This window comes from Lithobates pipiens, unplaced genomic scaffold (genome assembly GCF_037356315.1).
Source record: "Lithobates pipiens isolate NorthernLeopardFrog02 unplaced genomic scaffold, aLitPip1_a1.2 Scaffold_28, whole genome shotgun sequence".
NCBI classification, from domain to species: domain Eukaryota; kingdom Metazoa; phylum Chordata; class Amphibia; order Anura; family Ranidae; genus Lithobates; species Lithobates pipiens.
The window spans coordinates 43,534,705-43,556,198 of NW_027507789.1; the positions used below are offsets into that span (position 1 = coordinate 43,534,705).

The 21,494-nt window shown below is 38.8% G+C and overlaps 1 protein-coding gene across 3 annotated transcripts in view; it reads right to left on the reverse strand.

Moving 5' to 3' along the window:
- Positions 1–21,494, reverse strand: part of LOC143935351 (agouti-signaling protein-like) — a 205,136-nt gene that overhangs the window by 83,151 nt on the left and 100,491 nt on the right. Inside the window, exon 1 of one of the 3 annotated variants that reach the window (XM_077459155.1) lies at positions 11,135–11,534. The exons of 1 other annotated variant lie outside the window; for it this stretch is intronic. The gene's annotated coding sequence lies outside the window, so the exon portion shown is untranslated. Of the gene's footprint in view, positions 1–9,913; positions 10,243–11,134; positions 11,535–21,494 lie in introns of those variants that run through there. One more of the 3 variants, XM_077459156.1, reaches the window with a different exon arrangement.

The window sequence follows — 21,494 nt, forward strand, 5'->3', positions numbered from 1 at the left end:
AAACGGTAAAGTTAGCCCAATTTTTTTGTTTAGTGTGAAAGACGATGTTAGATACCTAACATGTTCCGTTTTAAAATTCACTCGTAGAATGGTGACAAACCACAGTACTTAAAAATCTCCATAGGTGACGCTTTAAATTTTTTTTACGGTTATCGGGTATTGCTCCCGCTCTGACGATCACGATGATACCTCATTTGTATGATTTTATCACTGTTTACGTTTGCGGGTGTGACTTGCGTATGTGTTTTCTTTAGTGCACAAGAGCTTAAACCACTTGCCGACCGATGTCAGCAAATATACGTCGGCAGAATGGCACGGCTGGGCAAAATAACGTACCTGTATGTAAATTTGAATTTCCCGCCACGCGCGCGCGCCTGCCGTAAGCTCCGTTACCATGCCCGCGGGACCCGTGGACTCGATCGCCGCGGGGATAGCCACGATCGTGTCACGGAGCTCAAGAGCGGGGAGATGCCGATGTAAACAGCATCTCCCCGTTCTGCCTAATGATAGGACACTGATCGTCTGCTCCCTATCATTGGGAGCAGCGGTCAGTGTCACGTCACACACTGCCCATCCCCCAGACAGTTAGAAACACTCCCCTAGGACACACTTAACCCCTCCCTGCCCACTAGTGGTTAACCCCTTCACTGCCAGTGACATTTTTACATTAATCAATGCAATTTTATAGCATTGATCGCTGTACTGTCAATGGTCCCAAAAATTTGTCAAAATTGTCCGATGTGTCTGCCATAATGTCACAGTCATGATAAAAATCGCTGATTACTAGTAAAAAAAAATTATTAATAAAAATGCCATAATACTATCCCCTATTTTGTAGACGCTATAACTTTTGCGCAAACCAATCAATAAACGTTTACTGCAATATTTTTTTTACCAAAAATATGTAGAAGAATACATATTGGCCTAAACCAAGGAAAAAAAATTTTTTTATATATTTTTGGGGGATATTTATTATAGCAAAAAGTAAATAATAATGTGTTTTTTTTCCAAATTGACGCTCTTTTTTTGTTTATAGCGCAAAAAATAAAAATGCAGAGGTGATCAAATACCACCAAAAGAAAGCTCTATTTGTAGGAAAAAAAGGACATCAATTTTGTTTGGGAGCCACGTCGCACAACTGTGCAATTGTCAGTTAAAGCGACGCAGTGCCGAATCTCAAAAAGTGCTCTGGTCAGGAAGGGGGTAAATCTTTCCGGTGCTGAAGGGGTTAAAACTTTTTTTATTATTTATTTATTTATTTTTACACTGTCACTTTAAAAACAAAATATGATCACTTTTATTGCTGTCACAAGGAATGTAAACATCCCTTGTGACAGTAATAGGCAGTGACAGGTACTCTTTATGACAGGTACTCTAAAAGACCTCAAACCCTCCACTGCACTTCAAAATATTCAAAATGCTAAGCTTAGTCATGGGGATTAACCTCTTCCCACCCAAGGTACGTCATATGACGTCCTTGACTTTGTGCGTGTATACAGTATCTGAATGAATAAATCTACTTTTTCAGCCAGCGATTTCCTACACCATAAGAACGATCATAGCGGCCGCCCGAGGCTGACCCATCCCTCGGCTCTCGGGTCCCGGCGCTGCCATTTTGGCTAAGGGAAACAGGCATTGGAGCCTTGCGGCTTCACTGCTCGTTTCCTACTGCGCATGCGCGAGTCGCGCAGCGCTTTGTGAATGGGGCGCGCTGTGTTCTGGGACACACAGTTCCCAGAACACAGCGTGACCCATTACCCAGAAGACGCCGCACGGAGGAGAGAAGACAGAAGATCTCTGCGGAGGAGGAAGAGGCAGATTAGGATGATGTGCCTAGCAACAGGCATTTCTGGTAAGTTAAAAAAAAAAAATTTTCATTTTTTTTTCAGATTTTTTTCAAATTTTTAATGTATTTTTTTTTTTCAGGGTGGCCCTCCACTTTAAGATCAAAGATACAACTATGTTGGTGTCCCTTGTCAATTTTACATTGTATTTTTTTAAATGTAACTGCCTACTCCCAAACTGTCATTTGAAGTAAAACACACAGCCAAGTATTATTCTACACAATTTTTTTTTTTTATTGTGCATTAAAAAAAATAAAACAAATAAAATTAGACATGCTATCTGCCAATAGAACTTAACCAAAAAGTGCTTTCTATGCATCCAAAAATCTAGAAAATACACCAAATCAAATCATTATTCAACCAAAAAATAATGTCAAAGCAATAATTCCAAGGCCAATAATAAATAACACTTTATCTCCTCCGATTCCGCAACATGTCTGGTTGACGAACGGCCGTTCAGAAACGAACTGAAAAGCACGGAATGAAAAATGCGAACCGAAAAGCGATAAATGAAAAACGCGAAAAGAAAAGCGCGAATCAACACTCACCAAACTTCTAACACGAAATTAGCAGAAGGAGCCCAAAGGGTGGCGCTAAAGAGCTGAAAAACAACGTAGTACGTCACTACGTTTGTAATGGTTGGCCAACAATTGTGTGGCCGTGTGTATGCAAGACAATTGAGAGCCAATGCCCTTTGGACAAAATTCCACGGATTTGTTGGCCAACAATCCAATTGTATGTACGAGGCTTAAGTCTAGTAAGTACATTCAGGTGGTGGTGGATCTCTCTGATAAACATGCTTATTACAAGTACTGTTGCAGGCATACCACGTTGTGATGTGGAACTGCAAGCCCCTCTGGGTGCATCATAATGAACATTTGTGGGGGCACAATGCAGCATTATGAAAGTGAATAACTAATGCAGTCAGAATATGTTAAATATATTTATTTAGTCGCATAGCAGAGTTGTATCAGGATTTTAGAGATGTATGGCTGATGTTTTACATTTTCAGCATTACAAAGGAATAACAAAGGAATTCTTTTATTTTTAACCATAAATAAAGTTTTTTAGGATTTATTTTATATTATTGTGAACATGGGTAAAATGAAACATGAAATTACTATATTTATCTATTTTTTAATTAATAGTAATTCCATGAATTAACAGTCAATTAACAAGTTACATTAATTAGAAGAAAAAAAAATCATCCAATATTGACATTTAATGAAAATAATAAATAAAATTGATTTTTTTGCATCAGAAAATTTGTGTTTCTCCTGCATATGGATATAGACTCTGAAATGTCTTCCTCTGAAGAATATAAGCATGCATGTTTAACTCACAAAAGTAAAATGCTTCTATATTTATTGTGAATAACTATGCAAATCCTGATTGTTTTTAGTAAATCATGGAGTGGTAGGCCTGGCATGACTAAACCAGGCATACCACATGGATGGCATGGATGGCAAATAAAGTTTTTTTCTATATTTTTTTTCAAAAACTGTATTATAAATCATTATTTAACACCATTGAGACACCCTACTTCCTTTTGAATTTGAATCTGGTATGACTAAAGGCCACCAAAGTATGTATGTATGCAAGGTTGTGTCCTGCTGCGGAACCTTCAATAAAAATTTTTTTTTAGTGAACATATACATGGTGATGTCGATCTGGTGGCTTGTGGTATGCCTAATGCCAGATTAATGGTCCCAGCAAAATGATCAAAAACTGAGAAGCAGAGACTCTCACGCTCACTTGATGAATGCCTAATCTTTTTTCCTCTTTTACTTAGAGGTTGTGTTTTTGGGGGTGGAGTATTTAACATAGTTTAACCGCTTAAAGTGGTTGTAAACCCTTACAAACCACTTTGACCTACAGGTAAGCCTAGATTAAAGCTTACTTGTAGGTCCAAGAAATATCTCCTAAACCTACACGGTTTAGGAGATATTTACAAAAAGACAGGCACCGCTGTCTACGGCACATGCGCCTTGGACAGCGGCATGCAGACGCACTGAGCATGCCGCTGCTAGCGGTGATATGAGTGGCGGCTCCCGTGCAAATGCGCGGGAGTGACGTCATCGCTGCTCCGGCGCTGTGAGTGGCCGGAGCAGCGATACCCGGAAGAAGATGGACGCTCCGTGCTACAGAGGACAGCGGTGACATCGCTGGCTCCTGTGTCAGGTAAGTGACACATAACGGGCTACTATGCGATGCATAGTAGCCCATTATGCTTTACCTTTGCAGGGAGACAAAGAGGAAGTAACACCATCAAGGTTTACTTCCTCTTTAACCATATAACATAGATATAATCCGGCTCGCTTGTGTCAGATCACTTGCCTGGTATGTGATCTGGCCCTTTACGGGGAGGGGTGCGCGCATCGCCCGCAACCCGTCCATGCTGTGATTAAACACACCAGATGTCGATCACCTGGTGCCAGCCAATGAATTGCCTCCGGCACCCGGAGAACATTTTGAATTTACAAAATACAGAGCCCTGCCTATGTAAACAAAGCAGAGTCCTGTTCTGTCAGCTGGGGAATAATAGATTTTCAGGGAATAAAGCAGGGAATAACATCAATTACTTCCCCTAGTAAAACAGCAAAACACTGGCTAGGCACACATTTAACCCTTTGAGTGCCCCAGATGTTTAACCTCTTCCCAGCAGAGTGTCATTAGTACAGTGAAAGTGCATATTTTTAACACTGACCACTGTATTAGTGTCACTGGTTCCCAAAAAGTGTCAAAAGTGTCAGTTAGTGCCCAAATGTCCGCCGCAATATTGCAGTCCTGGTATAAGTTGCTGATCACCGCCATTGCTAGTAAAAAATAAATATATAAAAAATACAGCATATATTCCATAGTTTGTAGATGCTAAAACTTTTGCACAAACCAATCAATATACACTTAATGGTAATTTTTTTTTTAAACCAAAAACATGTAGCAGAATACATATTGGCATACATTTATTATGAAATAAAAATGTTTACATTTTTTTTATTGGATATGTTTCATAGCAGAAAGTAAAAAATATTGTCTTTTTTTCCAAGATTGTCAGTCTTTCTTTGTTTATAGTGTAGATGTAAATGCAGTGGTGGCCAAATACCACCAAAAGAAAGCTCTATTTATGGGAAAAAAGAACATGCATTTTGTTTGAGTACAGTTTTGAATGACTGCAATTATCAGTTAAAGTAATGCAGTGCTGTATTACAAAAATGGCTTGGTCATGAAGGAGGGTTGAATCTTCTGGAGGTCAAGTGGCAGAAAATCAATTGGCTGGTGTTGGCACTTCAATCATCCTGGCACCATTGTTGTTATGGTGTCAGGATGATTGAAGCGCATTATTACTATTATTACATTGTAATATAAAATTAAATGGTTCAACTCACCATAATGCAGAATCAGTGGGAGCCCTGTGGGTGTCACTTGCCACCGTCGCCTGCCACCAGATGTGGATTTCCACTTGCCACGTCACCTGCCACATGTTACGGATTGTCACTTGTCTGCCACCAGATGCAGATTGTCACTTGCCACGTCACCTGACACATATTGTGGATTCTCATTTTCTACGTCACCTGCCACATGTTGCGGATTGTCACTTGCCACGTCACCTGCCACATGTTGCTGGTTGTCACTTGCCACGTCACCTGCCACACCTTGCGGATTGTCACTTGCCTGCTAAGATGGTGTTTTGCTTGTCTCTTGCATTGTCCCACCCAGAGTCAGGCAGCAGAGAAATGCCTGCACAGTGAGGGCGGAAGTTACTGCAGGGATACAGGGATGCAGGGTGGGCACATGGTGGTGAGAGATGATCCCCCAGCCCACCGGCTCACTGATTGGCCAGCCACCCTCTCACACACGAGCAGTCCAGCTGACTGCCCGCTCTCTCAGCCACCGGGCCACTCAGACACCAAGCCACCCGGCAGCCCAGCCCACCCGCTTTCTCACCCGCCGCGGAGCTGCCCGTTCTCTCACCCACGTGTCCACCTGGTGTCTAGCAGCCTCCCCGGCACCCCCCAATTACCCACCTGAGCCCCTTCTCTTCTCTCCAGCAATGTCCACGATCCCCTCAGCCATCCAGGACAATCTTCCTAATTGGCTGAGACAGAGCAGCGGTGCTATTGGCTCCCATGGTTGTCAATCAAAGTCAGTCAGCCAATCAGGGGAGAGAGGGGCAGAGCCAGGTTGAGGCTCCGTGTCGGAATGGATGCATGGAGCTCTGACTTGTGTTGGGTGCCCCCCGTAGCAAGCTGCTGGCTGAGGGCCACTGAGGGAGGGAGGGGCTAGGAGCAGCGAAGAGGGACCCCAGAAGAGCTGCTCTGTGCAAGACCAACTGCACAGAGGAGGTAAGTATAACATGTTTGTTATTTAAAATTTTTTCTTTAAACGAGCCTTTACAATCACTTTAAACCACGTTAATTTTTTTTCTTCTCTATTGACCCCAGTGCAATATGCCTACCAACTTTGTGAAATTTCCAATTTAGTAAATTTGGACCCTTTATGATGTTTTTGGGGGAAGTTCGAAGCGCCTCCAGCAGGTACTCTAGATGTACACCTAACTATATTGTAAACTTCTGCACTAATGGACCCTTGTAGAAATACATGTTAAATGCATGCTGTGGTGAAGAACCAAGATAGGTCAGTAGATATTATGATGAAAAACTGATACAGGATCATAATATCTACTGACCTATCTTGGTTCTACTGTGGGTGATTAGTTCCCCTGTATAGATATGGAATCTTTGTAATATTTGCACCTTGATATGTATACTGATGCAGTTGTCCTATGTGTATAGATCCTTTTCCCATGTCTAACAGTCTTTTTAATCTTTCTATCTGTATGATTTTCTATTTTTTGAATACATTTATATAAAACCAATATTGATTGTTTAGAAAGAAACTCCTTTCAAATTTATTACTGGTGCCTTTAAAATCCTAAAGTCCCCATCCAGTCCTTTCTCGTAATAGCTACTCACTAAGGATGATGGCACCATTTTGACCTGGTTATATCTGAGATATCCTCTAATTAGTCACTTTAGTGTTTGTGATATCTCGCATTCCTTTTTTCTTTGTTTTCTTTGAAAATTAGACCGATCACCCCACTGGCATCACGGACCACGATACAAAATTAGTAATGCATGCAGACCTGCCAAACTGCACCCAAAATTAAAGATGTTAAACTTTATTTATTGTAATTGTTCTTTTTTAAGTTTTATTTCAAAGATTCATGGCCATTGTATTTTAGGTTAATTTAGCCTTATCAGTGTGAAAAATTATACCATGTTCTTTCTTTATATGTATGTACCTTTACATTCAGAAATGCAAACATCTCTAAGCTTAGTCTTATTAGGGTATGAAACAACAAAACCAACCCCTAAATATATATATTTTTTTCTGATACTCAATAACTGGAATGCTACATATAGATGAAAATAATTTCAATAGTATTTTGCATTCTTTCGTAAAGGGTAACTCTAATCATAACAAAAAGCTTTGATCTTGTGAAATAAGCAAGCCAATTAGAATTAATGCTCTAATTTTAATGCTTAATGGGGGTAATTTGTTTCTATACCTTAGAATTTTTATTTTTTTTGTGGGTTTGGTTTTCAGCACAGAATCTAAAAACAATAGTAGACGTGGCCTTACCGATTTATGTTTAAGCAGTGGTGTGGTGAAGCAATGTATTGCTTTACAGGTATGTATTTCTAGTTTATGAATCTGCCATTAAATTTTTATTTATTTGATAAAAACAATAGGAGAGGTTCAGCAAATTTTCACCCAGACATTTCACCTGTGCTTGCTTAATGAGGATGGATTTACTAAAGGAGCAAAATAAAATAAAAATCTAAAACGGTATAATATATATATATATATATATATATATATATATATATATATATATATATATATATATATAATTTTATATATATTTTATACATATAATTTTATATATTTTATATATATGTATGTAAAGCGCTGCATACATTGATGGTGCTATACAAGTACCTAAAATAATAATAATAATAATAAAAACAATATTCACATAGCTTATGAATAAGGAGCAGCTGCGTTCACATTGAATAGGCAATTATGTTCAAGGAAAATGAAAATAAAAATATTTTTGCTAGCACATAATCAGATGGCTGACATGATCAGTTTTGCCGCATTTACTAAACTTAGTAAACATTCACCTTGCTATATGGACAGTTGCTTTTCCCTTTTTGAAAAATAATGCTTTTATTTGCCTTAATATGATCAATCATTTGAAATAAGCATGGAGAAAGCTGGGCCAAACCTTTAGGTAAACATGCTCAAGTTAATCTGTTTTCATTTTTTTTTTTTTTTTTTGGGAAAGGTGAAGCAAAATGAAATTTCAACATTAAGCAGTAGTAGACATAAGTCATTACCAATAATATCTTTTATTATATTATTATTATGTTATATACTATATATATATATATATATATATATATATATATATATATATATATATATATATATATATAAAATATATATTATTATATATTATTATTATATTTGATCTTCATTTTAATTTATATTAGATTTCTCTGCATTGTATTTTCAATAGTTATGCTAAATGTTTATACTACAGTATATACACTAGTGAACCAGCTTTTATTTTTGGCAGCAAGTTTAATCTATGTGCATATGCATATATATATATATATATATATATATATATATATATATATATATATATATATATATATATATATATTGTGAATAGATACATATATTGTGAATAGATACGTGATGGGAGATGCCCTAACTGTGTAGAAGCTTTATGTAGAAAATGTATTTCTACTCATACTTTGGACTTCCATAAACTGCTATTAGAAATATCTAAGAAAAAAATGCAGCACTTTGTGCTTTTATCCAGGTGATTTTCTATGTTTCCATGTTGGCAGTTGGTATATATGCAGCAAAAAGGTCTTTGCATAAAGAATGACAGCATTGTATGTCATCTATCTTTCTCCCATTGTTCTTCTGAATGGAGAAGGATGCAGTGTCACACAACCATAGCAAAATGTAATATCTCATCCTTTGATGATATTTTTTCATAAAATGTACTAAACAATAGATGTATTGTAAAATTCAGGCCAAACTAACATTTAAGATTGCTATTATTTTAAACATGAATCAAAGGAAAGTAAAAAATGTAAAAAAAAAAAAAAATCATAATTGATTTATTTTAAATTACAATAACTTTCTATAAATACTGTATATGCTTATAAATTGTATAATTTCCTTATTATTTTATGTCAATTTAAGTAATTTAGCTGTGAATTTACCACCATTTGGTGTCTGCGTATATGGTATATTAAAGGCCATCTCTTGCTGATGCGTGTAAAAGCGCCTTTTAACTTTACAGTCCTGTCCCTTTCTGTCTGATAACCTTTTGCAATAACAAGAACCTTATAATGAGAATTCGACTTTTGTTGGTGATAACTTCCCTTGTCTATAATGAACTACTTTGTTTGACTGTATTGGTTTACTATAACCCGTGAAAACTTCAATAAATGTAAATCTGTATACTGAATCTAAGTGATAAAAATCAAAATATTTTTAAAGTCACATTTAATACAGTTGAAACCAATACAATGGATCTACATATCCAGTTACTAAAAAAGTGCAAAGAAAAAAAAATTGAAATATTAATTCTTTAGTTAAAATCAATTCCTTGAATTCTAATTACCCTTGTAATAATATGTGCATAAGACATGTCATTGTTACTGTATGTATTGATCTATAACATATACAAGAATATATATATATATATATATATATATATATATATATATATATATATATATATATATATACATATATATATATATAACAATGTAATTCTTCAATGTTACTGCATTTTGTTTAAACAATATATTCACTTGCAAGTGCTTACATTTGTATACAATATATAACAATATATATATATATTCATATATACATATACTAACACATACAATATTAATATTAAATACATTAATTTTACCAATAATTAACATTGCAATTATCATATTCCCATTTAAATAAAATTTTAAGCTTCTTACCTGTCTATTTGCAGATTTGAATAACTATTTTGTAGCTGGTCCTTGCTATCATTGTACCCAGCACTGGACCTGCCTATGTTTTAAATAGAGTCATGCCGGGCATTCAGCCACATGTGGGTTTCCTTAATAAGGAGTAAAACTTCAGTCCTGTCATCTCTATTTCCATGTTATGGAACCAGCTATTTTGCTATATGCCTATTCCATTGCTAATTATTTTATGCTCGGCTGCTTATTTAATCCCTGCCTTTGTTGTACAAGATTTTATGTGTTAAACATTTCCCGTATGAAACGCTTCACAAATATGGCTCCACGTTCAAGCTGTTTTCAGTGTGATAATGGTTTCTGTTGTGCGTAAATGCTATAGATATGGAAACTGATTGATATGTCACAAATAATTGGTTGCATATGCAGGACCAGAAAATCTTAGAAAGCTTACGGTAACTATGAAAAGTTGTATCACTTACCGTTACTACCATCGGTAGTATTTGTCAACTCTAATTTTATATTTAAACAGTACTTTGATGTGTTCTGATAAAAAAAAATTCAGCGCTATTAATGTGTAGGTACTGTGTTTAGCGGAATTTTGAGATTGTACCTGCGCATATTTTATTTTATTTTATTATAGAAGAGTGACAGCATTAAAAGACTACAGTCTGCTCCTGATTTCGTTATAGCTTTTTTTTTTTTTTTTTTTTTTTTAAATACAAAGCAAAATTAGTTGTTTTACAAATAAGTGATAATTACAATCAGTGCAATTATTTTGTATAATAACATAAATCCACAATATCACAAATGTTGCCCATCCAAAAACTTTTTTAAAAATGTATTTGATTGTATTAAATATTTATTCACAAAATTAAGTTTAAATTTTCTATTCAATTAAAGGGAACAATGAGAAGATATTAGGGAATCTAAATGATATAACTTTATTAAGACACGAAAAACAGTAATAGTATAATTATGACATGTGCTTTTTAAATTTTGTATGTTTTACTCAGGTCAGATGTATAACAAAAACATAGAAGAGTTGATTTATAATTAAATACATATTTCTGATTTGTTATACCGTATGAACATATTTTAATTAGATTTTTTAAATTATTTTCTTTATTTATTTTATTGCTTTCTTTCTTTCTTTACAGAACTTCAGACACAGGCTGTATTGTCACAGTGGGGAAGGGTTCAAAAATAACTAACAAGTTAAAAAAGTTTTATACTTACTTAGAGTATATGACCCGTCTCCACCTGGTAATAGTTCGTAATTCTGGTGTTAAAGCCATCCTGATGTTTTTGTAGAATATAAGTTACGCTGACACTTTTATTTCCCCCAGGAAGAATCCTCCTAGTCCACTTTCTTTGCTTTGCAGGCTTATACATGCCAGAGGCCGACTTGTACAAGCTATTCTTCTTCAGGAACAGACATGGAAAAATCCTGATTTGGAAGAGCTAACAGACACTCAGTGAAGTAAAACTAATTCTCAAAAAGGTCTAAGTATGGTATGTCTATAGATGTGAGATCAAGTATCTGTCAATATGCATTGGGTCTCTGCTACAAGGTATTGTTGGACCGTCTTTCAAAACAAAATTATTTTCCTGTCATTGTAAAACATTTTCTTTTTTTTTCTGACCACAGGATGGCCTGTGTCATATGCATCACTTCTCACATCATCATCAATGCATACCCTGAGCTCACATCTGACTGGATGGACTGCAAAAACAAGGCAGATTAACAGAGAACAGATGCTAATCTCAACTACAAAGAAAGGAGAAAAGTGAAATAAACTGGGGACAAGGTGAGAATGATAAGAGGTAAAGTTAATTTAATTGTGTCACTGCTGCTTTCTGAAGCCAAGATGTTGTGGAAGGGCAGACACAACCCAATGTACCCACAAATAAGGTGGTTATACACAGCCCTGTGAAAGCTTTTGAAATGTATACCAAGGTGGCTCGTGAAGGCTGGCGCCCATGCACAAACTTGAAGCTTCAAAAGTTGAACCCTGGTCAAAATAACGTTTTGCTTTCGGATAGAAGTAAGGGTTGAAATAACTCTCATAGTTTTTTTGCTGGATAAGAAGGTGCATGGTCTTATTTTTGTGAGTCCTGATGGGGTGTCTTGTCTGGTGGACAAGGGACATGTCTATGGCCATGTCTACCTAAAAGATCTTCCATAAGGTAACCAGAGTTCCGATTTCAATTATGATTTAGATATTTTCTTTTTTCTTTTTTTCCTTTTTCTCTGTGGAAATGAAGCAGCACATGATATGCCCCCTTACCATATCCTTTATCTCATAGCCTGAAGATATCTGCTCTGGAGGTCTTTTATCCATATATGACCTGACTCACTACCTGAGAGGGTGTCCCGACCAGCTGGCTTCTTCTCAGATCCTCATAGCCTTCTATTAGCATCTATCAATGCAAGACCATCCATTGGTTGCCATCTTGTCCTTGTTTGTATATAGTACACCTGTGTTAAACACAGTGGGGATTATTTACGAAAGTCAAATCCACTTTGTACTGCAAGTGCACTTGAAAGTGCATTGAAAGTGGACTTGGAAGTCTAAGCAGTAGATCTGAAATGAGGGGAAGCTCTGCTGATTTTATCATCCAATCATGTGCAAGCTAAAATTATGTTTTTTGTTTTCCTTGCATGTCCCCCTCGGATCTACAGCGACTTTACTTCCAAGTGCACTTTAAATGCACTTTCAAGTGCGCTTTCAGTGTAAAGTGGATTTTCCTTTAGTAAATAACCCCCTGTGTCTCTTTGACATAGGAACAATTAGTGAAGTACTGTTTATTACTTATAAATACCTTTACAGTTTCTTATACTACACCAATATCAATTAAGCTTCACATTTTATGGGCTTGATGGGAATCCTCAGTGGGTGGGCCCCCGTGCCTTTCGCCACCCTCTGGTAGCTGAATTGTTCACGGTGGTGGCATCAGCAACTATCCCTGGTTTTATATGCAGCGTTTGATATCCTTTCATATATCTCCATTGTTTTTCGTTATCCATTTTAACCACTTAAGCCCCGGACCAATTTGCAACCAAAAGACCAGGCCCCTTTTTGCGATTTGGCACTGCGTTGCTTTAACTGACTGCGGGGTCGTGCGACGTGGCTAACAAACAAAATTGGCGTCCTTTTTTTCCCACAAATAGAGCTTTCTTTTGGTGGTATTTGATCACCTCTGCGGTTTTTATTTTTTCGTTATAAACAAAATAGAGTGACAATTTTGAAAAAAATGCAATATTTTTTTACCTTTTGCTATAATAAATATCCCCAAAAAATATATAAAAAAACTTTTTTTTTCCTCAGTTTAGGCCGATACCTATTCTTCTACATATTTTTGGTAAAAAAAAAAAAATCGCAATTAGCGATTATTGATTGGTTTACGCAAAAGTTATAGCGTTTACAAAATAGGAGATAGTTTTATAGCATTTTTATACATCGGACACATCGGACATTTTTGACACATTTTTGGGACCATTGTCATTTATACAGAAATCAGTGCTATTTAAATGCACTGATTCCTGTGTAAATAACACTGGCAGTGAAGGAGTTAACCACTAGGGGGCAGTGTAGGTGTTATGTATGACGTTATTTTTTTTAATTGTAGGGGGCGTGGCCGGGCATGTGACGTCACTGATCGTCTTTCCCTATAAATGGGAACAGACGATCGGTGACAGCCACACGGGGAAGCACAGGGAGAGGTTTGTTTACACAGACCTCTCCTCGTTCTTTAGCTCGGTGACCCAATCATGGGACACCAGCGGCGATCGGGTCTGCTGGTCCCACGGCCACGATCACGGAGCTCAGGACCGGGTCAGGAGCGCGCCGCCCCACGGCTGGGCACTTAAAAAGCAACGTACAGGTACGTGCTTGTGCCCCCCTGTGCCATTCTGCCAACGTACATCAGCGTGAGGCGGTCCTTAAGTGGTTAAATCCCCCTCCTGGCATTCTATTTTTGTAATATCACTATGTATATATGTTGATGATATACTTATATTTACATCTATATTGTAGGCAGTGTTTTCCTGCTACAGACACATCTAAGGAGAGTCCTCGAAATATGTCAGTTGTCTTCATCTATGTCACTTTTGGACTGCTCCCCTATAATCGCTGTTCCTTTATTTATTTTCTGTAAGATATATATATATATATATATATATATATATATATATATCTCAATAGCTAGGAACAATATGTATTCTAGGATGTGTATTCTAGAAAGCTTTTTCACTTTTCGTACCAATAAATGACCAAATGACCAAAACCTTTTATTGGTAATACTCTTCAGTTTGTGCCTTTATAGTCTCATTCCCAAGAGGGGTATTTGTACTATGTTTCCACATATAAGGGCCGTAGCTCAGCTCTTGTCTCAGTAGGACTAGAAGAGCATGGGGAAAAGTGCCATGCAGGTTTACAGGTCTAGGTTTTCATTGCTATTTGCATCCCTTATGTCTCACCAAGACAGGAAGTGAGAACACTTCTCTTCAATGGAAATCCAGCAATTAAAACCTGGCAGGTTCACGTTACGGGGTATCAGAAATGCATAACACTAGAGTTCTTTATTGCAAAAAGGCTACAAACATATGGTTGACTGGAGAAACCTTATAATTGGCTGTTGACTATATTACCAAAAGTAATGGGACACCTGCCTTAACATGCACATGAACTTTAATGGCATCCCAATCTTAGTCCATAGGGTTCAATATCAAGTTGGCCAACAGTTTCAACTCTTCTGGGAAGGCTGTCTACAAGGCTTCTTCCAGCGTATTTGTTCAGGTCAGGCACTGATGTGGACGAGAAGGCCTGGCTCACAGTCTCCGCTCTAATTCATCCCAAAGGTGTTCTATCGGGTTGAGGTCAGGACTCTGTGCAGGCCAGTCATGTTCCTCCACCCAAAACTTGCTCACCCATGTCTTTATGAACCTTACTTAGACTGGGATACCATTAAAGTTAATGTGTGTGTGAAGGTAGGTGCCCCAATACTGTTGGTAATATTGTGTATGTACACCATGTTTTCTTAATGCATTCAGTGCAAAAAGACCATAGCATTTTAAAATTTTAAAAAAAATAATGCATGTCCTGTGTTTTTAGACCTAAGAAGCTGTTTTTTAACCATTTGTTGCAGGTGTATGAATTAGAGTATAGGGTGCCCACGTGTCCCGGATTGTCCGGGACATTCCCGCAATTAGCAGGTCTGTCCCGGGTCCTGGGCAAGTTCATTCCAGGACAATACAGTGTCCCGGAGTGATATTGACAGAGTGAGCAAACCCCGCTATAGCACTGGTGCTCGCTCTGCCTCCAGCTCCATCTGCCTCCAGCCTAGGGGAGCTGAGACCACCCCTCCGCCAAAGCACAGCCGAGTCAGCCTGAGCCGAGGGGAGCTGAGACCGCCCTCCCCCACCTGAGCACAGCCGAGCCTGCCCGAGACGAGGGTCTGTACTGAGGGGGGTCTGTACTGAGGGCGTCTTTACTTAGCGGGGGTCTGTACTTAGTGGCGGTCTGTACTGAGGGGGGTCTGTACTGAGGGGGGTCTGTACTGAAGGGGGGTCTGTACTGAAGGGGTCTACACTGAGGGGGTCTATACTGAGGGAGTCTATACATATTGGGGGGGAGTCCGTACTAATTGAGGGGGATCTATACTGAGGGAGGGTGGTTTGTACTGAAGGGGATCTGTACTGAGGGGTGTCTGTACTAAGGGAGAGCTGTACTGAGGGGGGTCTGTACTTAGCGGGGGTCTGTACTGAGGGGGGTCTGTACTCAGTAGGGGGTCTGTACTGAGGAGGGTCTGTACTTAGCGGGGGAGTCTGTACTGAGGGAGTCTATACTGAGGGGAGTCTATACTTATTGGGGGAGTCCGTACTGATTGAGGGGGATCTATACTGAGGGAGGGGGGTCTGTACTGAGGGGGGTCTGTACTTAGCGGGGGTCTATACTGAGGGGGTCTGTACTTATTGGGGGGTCTATACCTATTGGGGGAGTCTGTACTGAGGGAGGGGCTCTATACTGAGGGAAGGGGGTCTGTACTTAGTGGGGGGTCTGTACTTATTGGTGAGGGGGTCTTTACTGAGGGAGGGGATCTATACTGAGGGAGAGGGGTCTGTACTGAGGGAGGGGGTCTGTACTGAGGGAGGGGGGTCTGTACTGAGGGAGGGGGGTCTGTACTGAGGGAGGGGGATCTATACCGAGGGAGGGGGGTCTATACTTAATGAACGGGGGTCTGTACTGAGGGCGAACTTTACTTGGCAGGGGGTGACACCATGTTTTACTACACCGACACCAACCCTAGCAAAGCCACTGCCACCCACTCTCTCTATCTTCTCTGGGCCCACTCCAGCATGCTCTAAAACAGGTCCATAGGCCACAAGGCCATGGTGGCAATTGACACACTGCATCTAGTGATAGGTGACGATGGCAAGTGACACACTGCATCTGGTAGCAGACCACCGTGGCATGCTGCATCTTGTGGCAAGTGACAAGCTCAGGGTTCCCACTGATTCTGCATTATGGTGAGTTGAACTGTTTCATTATATATTACAATTTAGTAATCTGGTAATAGAAATAATATGATTTGATCATCCTGACACCATATCCAGCATGGTGTTGGGATGATATAAGTGCTAAAACCAGCCATTCACCTGACAAATCACTCGCCTCTGAAACCCCCGTCAACTCCAAGACTACATTCAACACTTCAACACCCCCTGACCCACCCTTCCCGGTCCTTGGAAAATTGTCCCTGAATATCAGTTTGGAAATGTGGTCACTCAGTGGGACTCAGCCCCGCCCCCCCTGTACATGTGTCACTCTTTGCCAATGGCTCCCGCTGCTATCAATCTGTTCAATGAGGAGAAAGACAGCAGCTGGAGCCACTGCACATCACTGGATCGATTTGGGCTCAAGTAAGAAAATAAAAGGGGGAGGGGGGTCTGGCAGCACAGAAGGTTTTTCCCTTTAATGCATGGAACGCATTAATGGGAAAAACCTTGAGGCTTTACAACCACATTAAATTACAAAACAATATGTGTGTGGAGTGCAAAGTGAGCACCCAGACTCCTAATTGAGCAAAGTATGCCAAGCCTCCAAGGGGAATTCAGAAACTATATAAAAATATGCAAAAGAATATGCTTTAAAATGACCATAGCAACGTTCACAACAGCTGAAAGTTCTTCTAGGAGCCTAAAGGGTTTACACTGTCAACATCAGCAACTTCTCCTCTTAGTACTGGATTGGGGTATCCTCCTCTACTTTGCCTGGCTGTGAAAAGCTCCCATCTACTGGCCTTGAATATATTTACTTTTTGAAGTACATCATTGTGAGTGTATAGTTGCTTTTTATTTTATCTCCAATAAATTTACTACGCTTAAGCCAGGAACACACAAGCCAAATTTTGGGAGACAATGGCCGGTTAAAAATAAACAGCAGACATTCGGACCGTGTGTATGCCGGTCTGTCCAACAGAAGCCATTTGGCCAACTTCTGCCTGAGGTGCATGCTGGAAAACCAGCATCCAACTGACTCCCGATCAGCACTCTCAGCCAATGGCAGAGAGCGATGAACGGAGTGTTCTGGCAGGGGGTGGGGGGCGTCCCCCTGTGAGAACACAATAGCTCAGCAGGGGAGATTGCTGAAATAATCTTGCATAGTTAGTAAAGCAGTTCCGACTGGAGCTGAGAGTTTTTTTTTCGTTCAACCCCAATGAAAAAAAATGAATAGCGTGTACCCGGCTTAAGTCCGTGGCGCTTTTGTCTCCCCCATTGTAGTTTTACACAATTTTAAGTTAAAAAACATCTAAAGCTGGCCACAGACATTACAATCTGAATGTGCAATCTCTATAATCACTGTTAGGTTTATGAAGTTATATTTAGTGTGAAGGTATATCCAAAGAATCCATATAATTTATATCTAGTAAAGTAATCTGTTACACAGTTGTTGGTAGAGCTGTAGCGATGAGCTGAATGCACCTGGGCACCAGTCGGGATGGGCTTGACATGCTCTACTAAAGTTTGGGTGCTGAATCTGAATCCAATTGAAATCAACGGGAGTGGAGTCTTAGAAATCTGTATTAATGTCCATTATCTAGGCCTAAAGTCAATTGAATTGCTGGAAAATGAGAGCTCCCAGCTGTTTCGTTCTAATTGTAACTAAATCAGCCAGGCATTCCTTTCATCTATACCAGACCCTTATCATAGATGAGTGTCTAATATAGATGTTAATGGGTTACTGTGTGCAAAAACACCTAAGAATTGTCTATTTGGCCCGAGAGTCATTACCCAAACAGGTAGCAGATTTTGCTATAGACATGTTTCTTGTTTTGTGCTATATGATCATGTGCAGGACTGTTAAATAGGCTTCTTTTGTGGTAAAAGGTTAACTGCCTAGTCAATGTTTTATGACCACACAAATGACATGGGGTTTCCACTAAAAATACATACCAGACCCTTATCCTTAATGAGAGTTTGGTATGGTTCCTGTTTTGTGCTATGAAATAATATGCAAGATTGCTGAATGGGTTTCTTTTGTGGTAAAGGGTTTACTGCCTACTCAGTGTTTTATGACTATTGCCAATAAAAAACAGAAGTCGGTCTGATTTATGACAACTGTAGAAAAGGTATCCACAATGCACACAGCAGGTATAACGATAGCTAATCCTGAAGCTTTATTAAGCCTGCAAGAACCATATACTGTACATTGTCAATAGCATTTTTTTGTCTAAGACGGTTGTCACCACTTGTCCCATTCCCATGTATGAGTTCACCAGCATTGTTCATTTCTACAGAATAGTAATAGACAACTTTGCTTAATCATATATATTATAAAAAACATGATTAAACAAAACAAAAAAACAGAACTAAACTCTGAAAGCTGTAGGACAAAGGACAAGTCACCAGAATTACCCACAGTTTCCCTGCAGCTGATTTTCCCTATTGCTAATTTACCATGTTTTGCTATGTACTGTATCTCTGTGTGGAGGTGGCCATCTTGGCAGAGGCAGGACACACTCACGTATCGGAAAGTACACTGTTATTTTCAGGAATTCCAGACAAAAGATAATAATTCCAGGGTACTGCTTATTCACAATTAACATTTCAGGATGTTCTCTCTAGTGGTTCCCAACATGGTTACACATGTGTAGAATGAGTGCTTAAAGCAGAACTTTACCCATAACAACTTGATAAAAAATTGTGTTTTTTTAGCAAGGAAGATACTATATATTCCACATTATTAATTCTGCAACCATAAATAGTGTGTGCTGTAAATTGTCTTAACCACTTCAGCCCCAGAAGAATTTACCCCCTTCCTGACCAGAGCACTTTTTGCGATTCGGCATTCCCACAGATAGAGCTTTCTTTTGGTGGTATTTGATCATGCCCTCGGGTTTTTATTTTTGGCGCTATAAACAAAAAAAGAGCTACAATGTTGAAAAAAATGCATTATTTTTACTTTTTGCTATAATAAATACCCCTCAAAAATATATTAAAAAAACTATTTTTTTCCTCAGTTTAGACTGAGACGTATTCTTCTAGATATTTTTGGTAAAAAAAAATCACAATAAGCGATTATTGATTGGTTTGCGCAAAAGTTATACCATTTACAAAATAGGGGATAGTTTTATGGCATTTTTATTAATAATTTTTTTTTAAAATGGCAGCGATCAATGATTTTTATTGTGACTGCGACATTATGGCGGACACAAAACAGATTTTTTGGACACATTTTTTACACATTTTTGGGACCATTGTCATTTATACAGCAATCAGTGCTATACAAATGCACTGATTCCTGTGTAAATGACACTAGCAGTGAAGGGGTTAACCACTGGGTGGCAGTGTAGGGGTTAAGTGTGTCCTAGGGGCGTGTTTTGGCTGTGTATGTCATGTCACTGATCTCTGCTCCAATCACACGGAGCAGAGATCAGTGACACTGTCACAAGGCAGAACGGGGAGATGCTTGTTTACATTAGCAACTCCCCATTCTTCCTCCCCGTGAGGTGATCCCAGGTATCCCCTCAGCAATCGAGTCCGCGGGACCCGCGACATAACTCATGGAGCTTGCCGTGCACGCTGGCCACCTCTTAAAGGGCAATGTACAGGTACGTGATTCTGCCTGTACAAGCCCATCTGCCGACATATATATCGGCGTGAGGCAGTTGGCAAGCGGTTAAGCAGTGTTACTGTTTCTTCTTGCTGGAGGCAGCTATTTTGCTGAAACCCAGAGCCTCTGAGCAACAGTAAATAGCACAGTAAATAGGCATAGTGCCAACAATATAGAGATTAACTGAGTATGTACAAAGCAGGGAGAGACAGTGTATTACTGGATTTTAAACAATATAGCCACTTATTTTTAATAAAAAACAATATAGGTGTGACAGCGCTGTAAACGTGAAATAAACAATTATGGTGATAAACACTGATATTGTAATAATATGAAAAAAGTACAAAAACGTAAAATGAATGAATCCACATTATGCAAAAAAACAAAAAAATAAAAAACAAAAAAACAAAAACAAGCTTGTGTGATATCTTCAGACAACCTCCATAAACGGAGTGCTCCCACCACCTCATGAAATACTCACTCACCTCCTTTAACCCCCCGGTATTCCTGAGTCTGGCTCAGGGTGAAAATTCACTACCATTAGCGGTAACCCAGAGCCAGACTCGAGATCGCATTGTTGGATCCAGGATGAGTTTACTTACCTTGTCCCCTGGATCCAGCAATGTCCCCCCCGTACAGCTCATCCTCCGCTCGATGTATCACATTGCCGGGGAGATCGCCACCAAATTCAAAAAGTAAAACACACACTATACATACAGTATAATGTAATCTTACAGATTACATTGCTGTATGAAATTATTTCATATCCCCTTTGTCCCTAGTGGTCTGCCCAGTGCCCTGCATGCAGTTTTATATTATAAAAACTGTTCTTTCTGACTGGAAACTGGAGATTGTCCATAGCAACCAAAACTGTCCCTTTACATCAAAAGAGGTTTTAGACCAGCTAGAAAACAGCGATAATAAATTAGAATCACTCGCAGAATTGAGCGATATCGATTTGTGGGGAGGTCCGTCATCAAATACTGAAAAGTAATGACAGCGACAATTCTGCAACTGAGCAAATTTCAGTGTTTTTGATTTAATTACTTTATTGAATCATTTTTATTATTATTATATTATTATTTGGTATAATTATTTATAATTATTTATTATATTATAATTTATGATTACATTTTTCAAACTTTATCATACCCGGGATGTCTGCTAGACTGTGATTTGGACAGATTTAAGTGAGTTATTCCTAAGAATTACAGGACTACAATATAAAACGCCAAATGTTCATGCAAAATAATGGTACTGCTTTTAGCACCTAAAAGCTGAAATAATCGTACCGCCAGGGAGGTTAAACGACCCTGCAATGGGTCAAACACGCCTTGCACCCTGTGCAAACATTCCCTCCCAGGGATCGTCAGAGAATCTTGGTGGCTCAAAGGATGAAAGTAATCAAAAGCAGGTAGCTACTGTGCTGCTTCAAATGTTAAATCCACAATGACTACCGGTAAGTTCAGCAACACATGAAA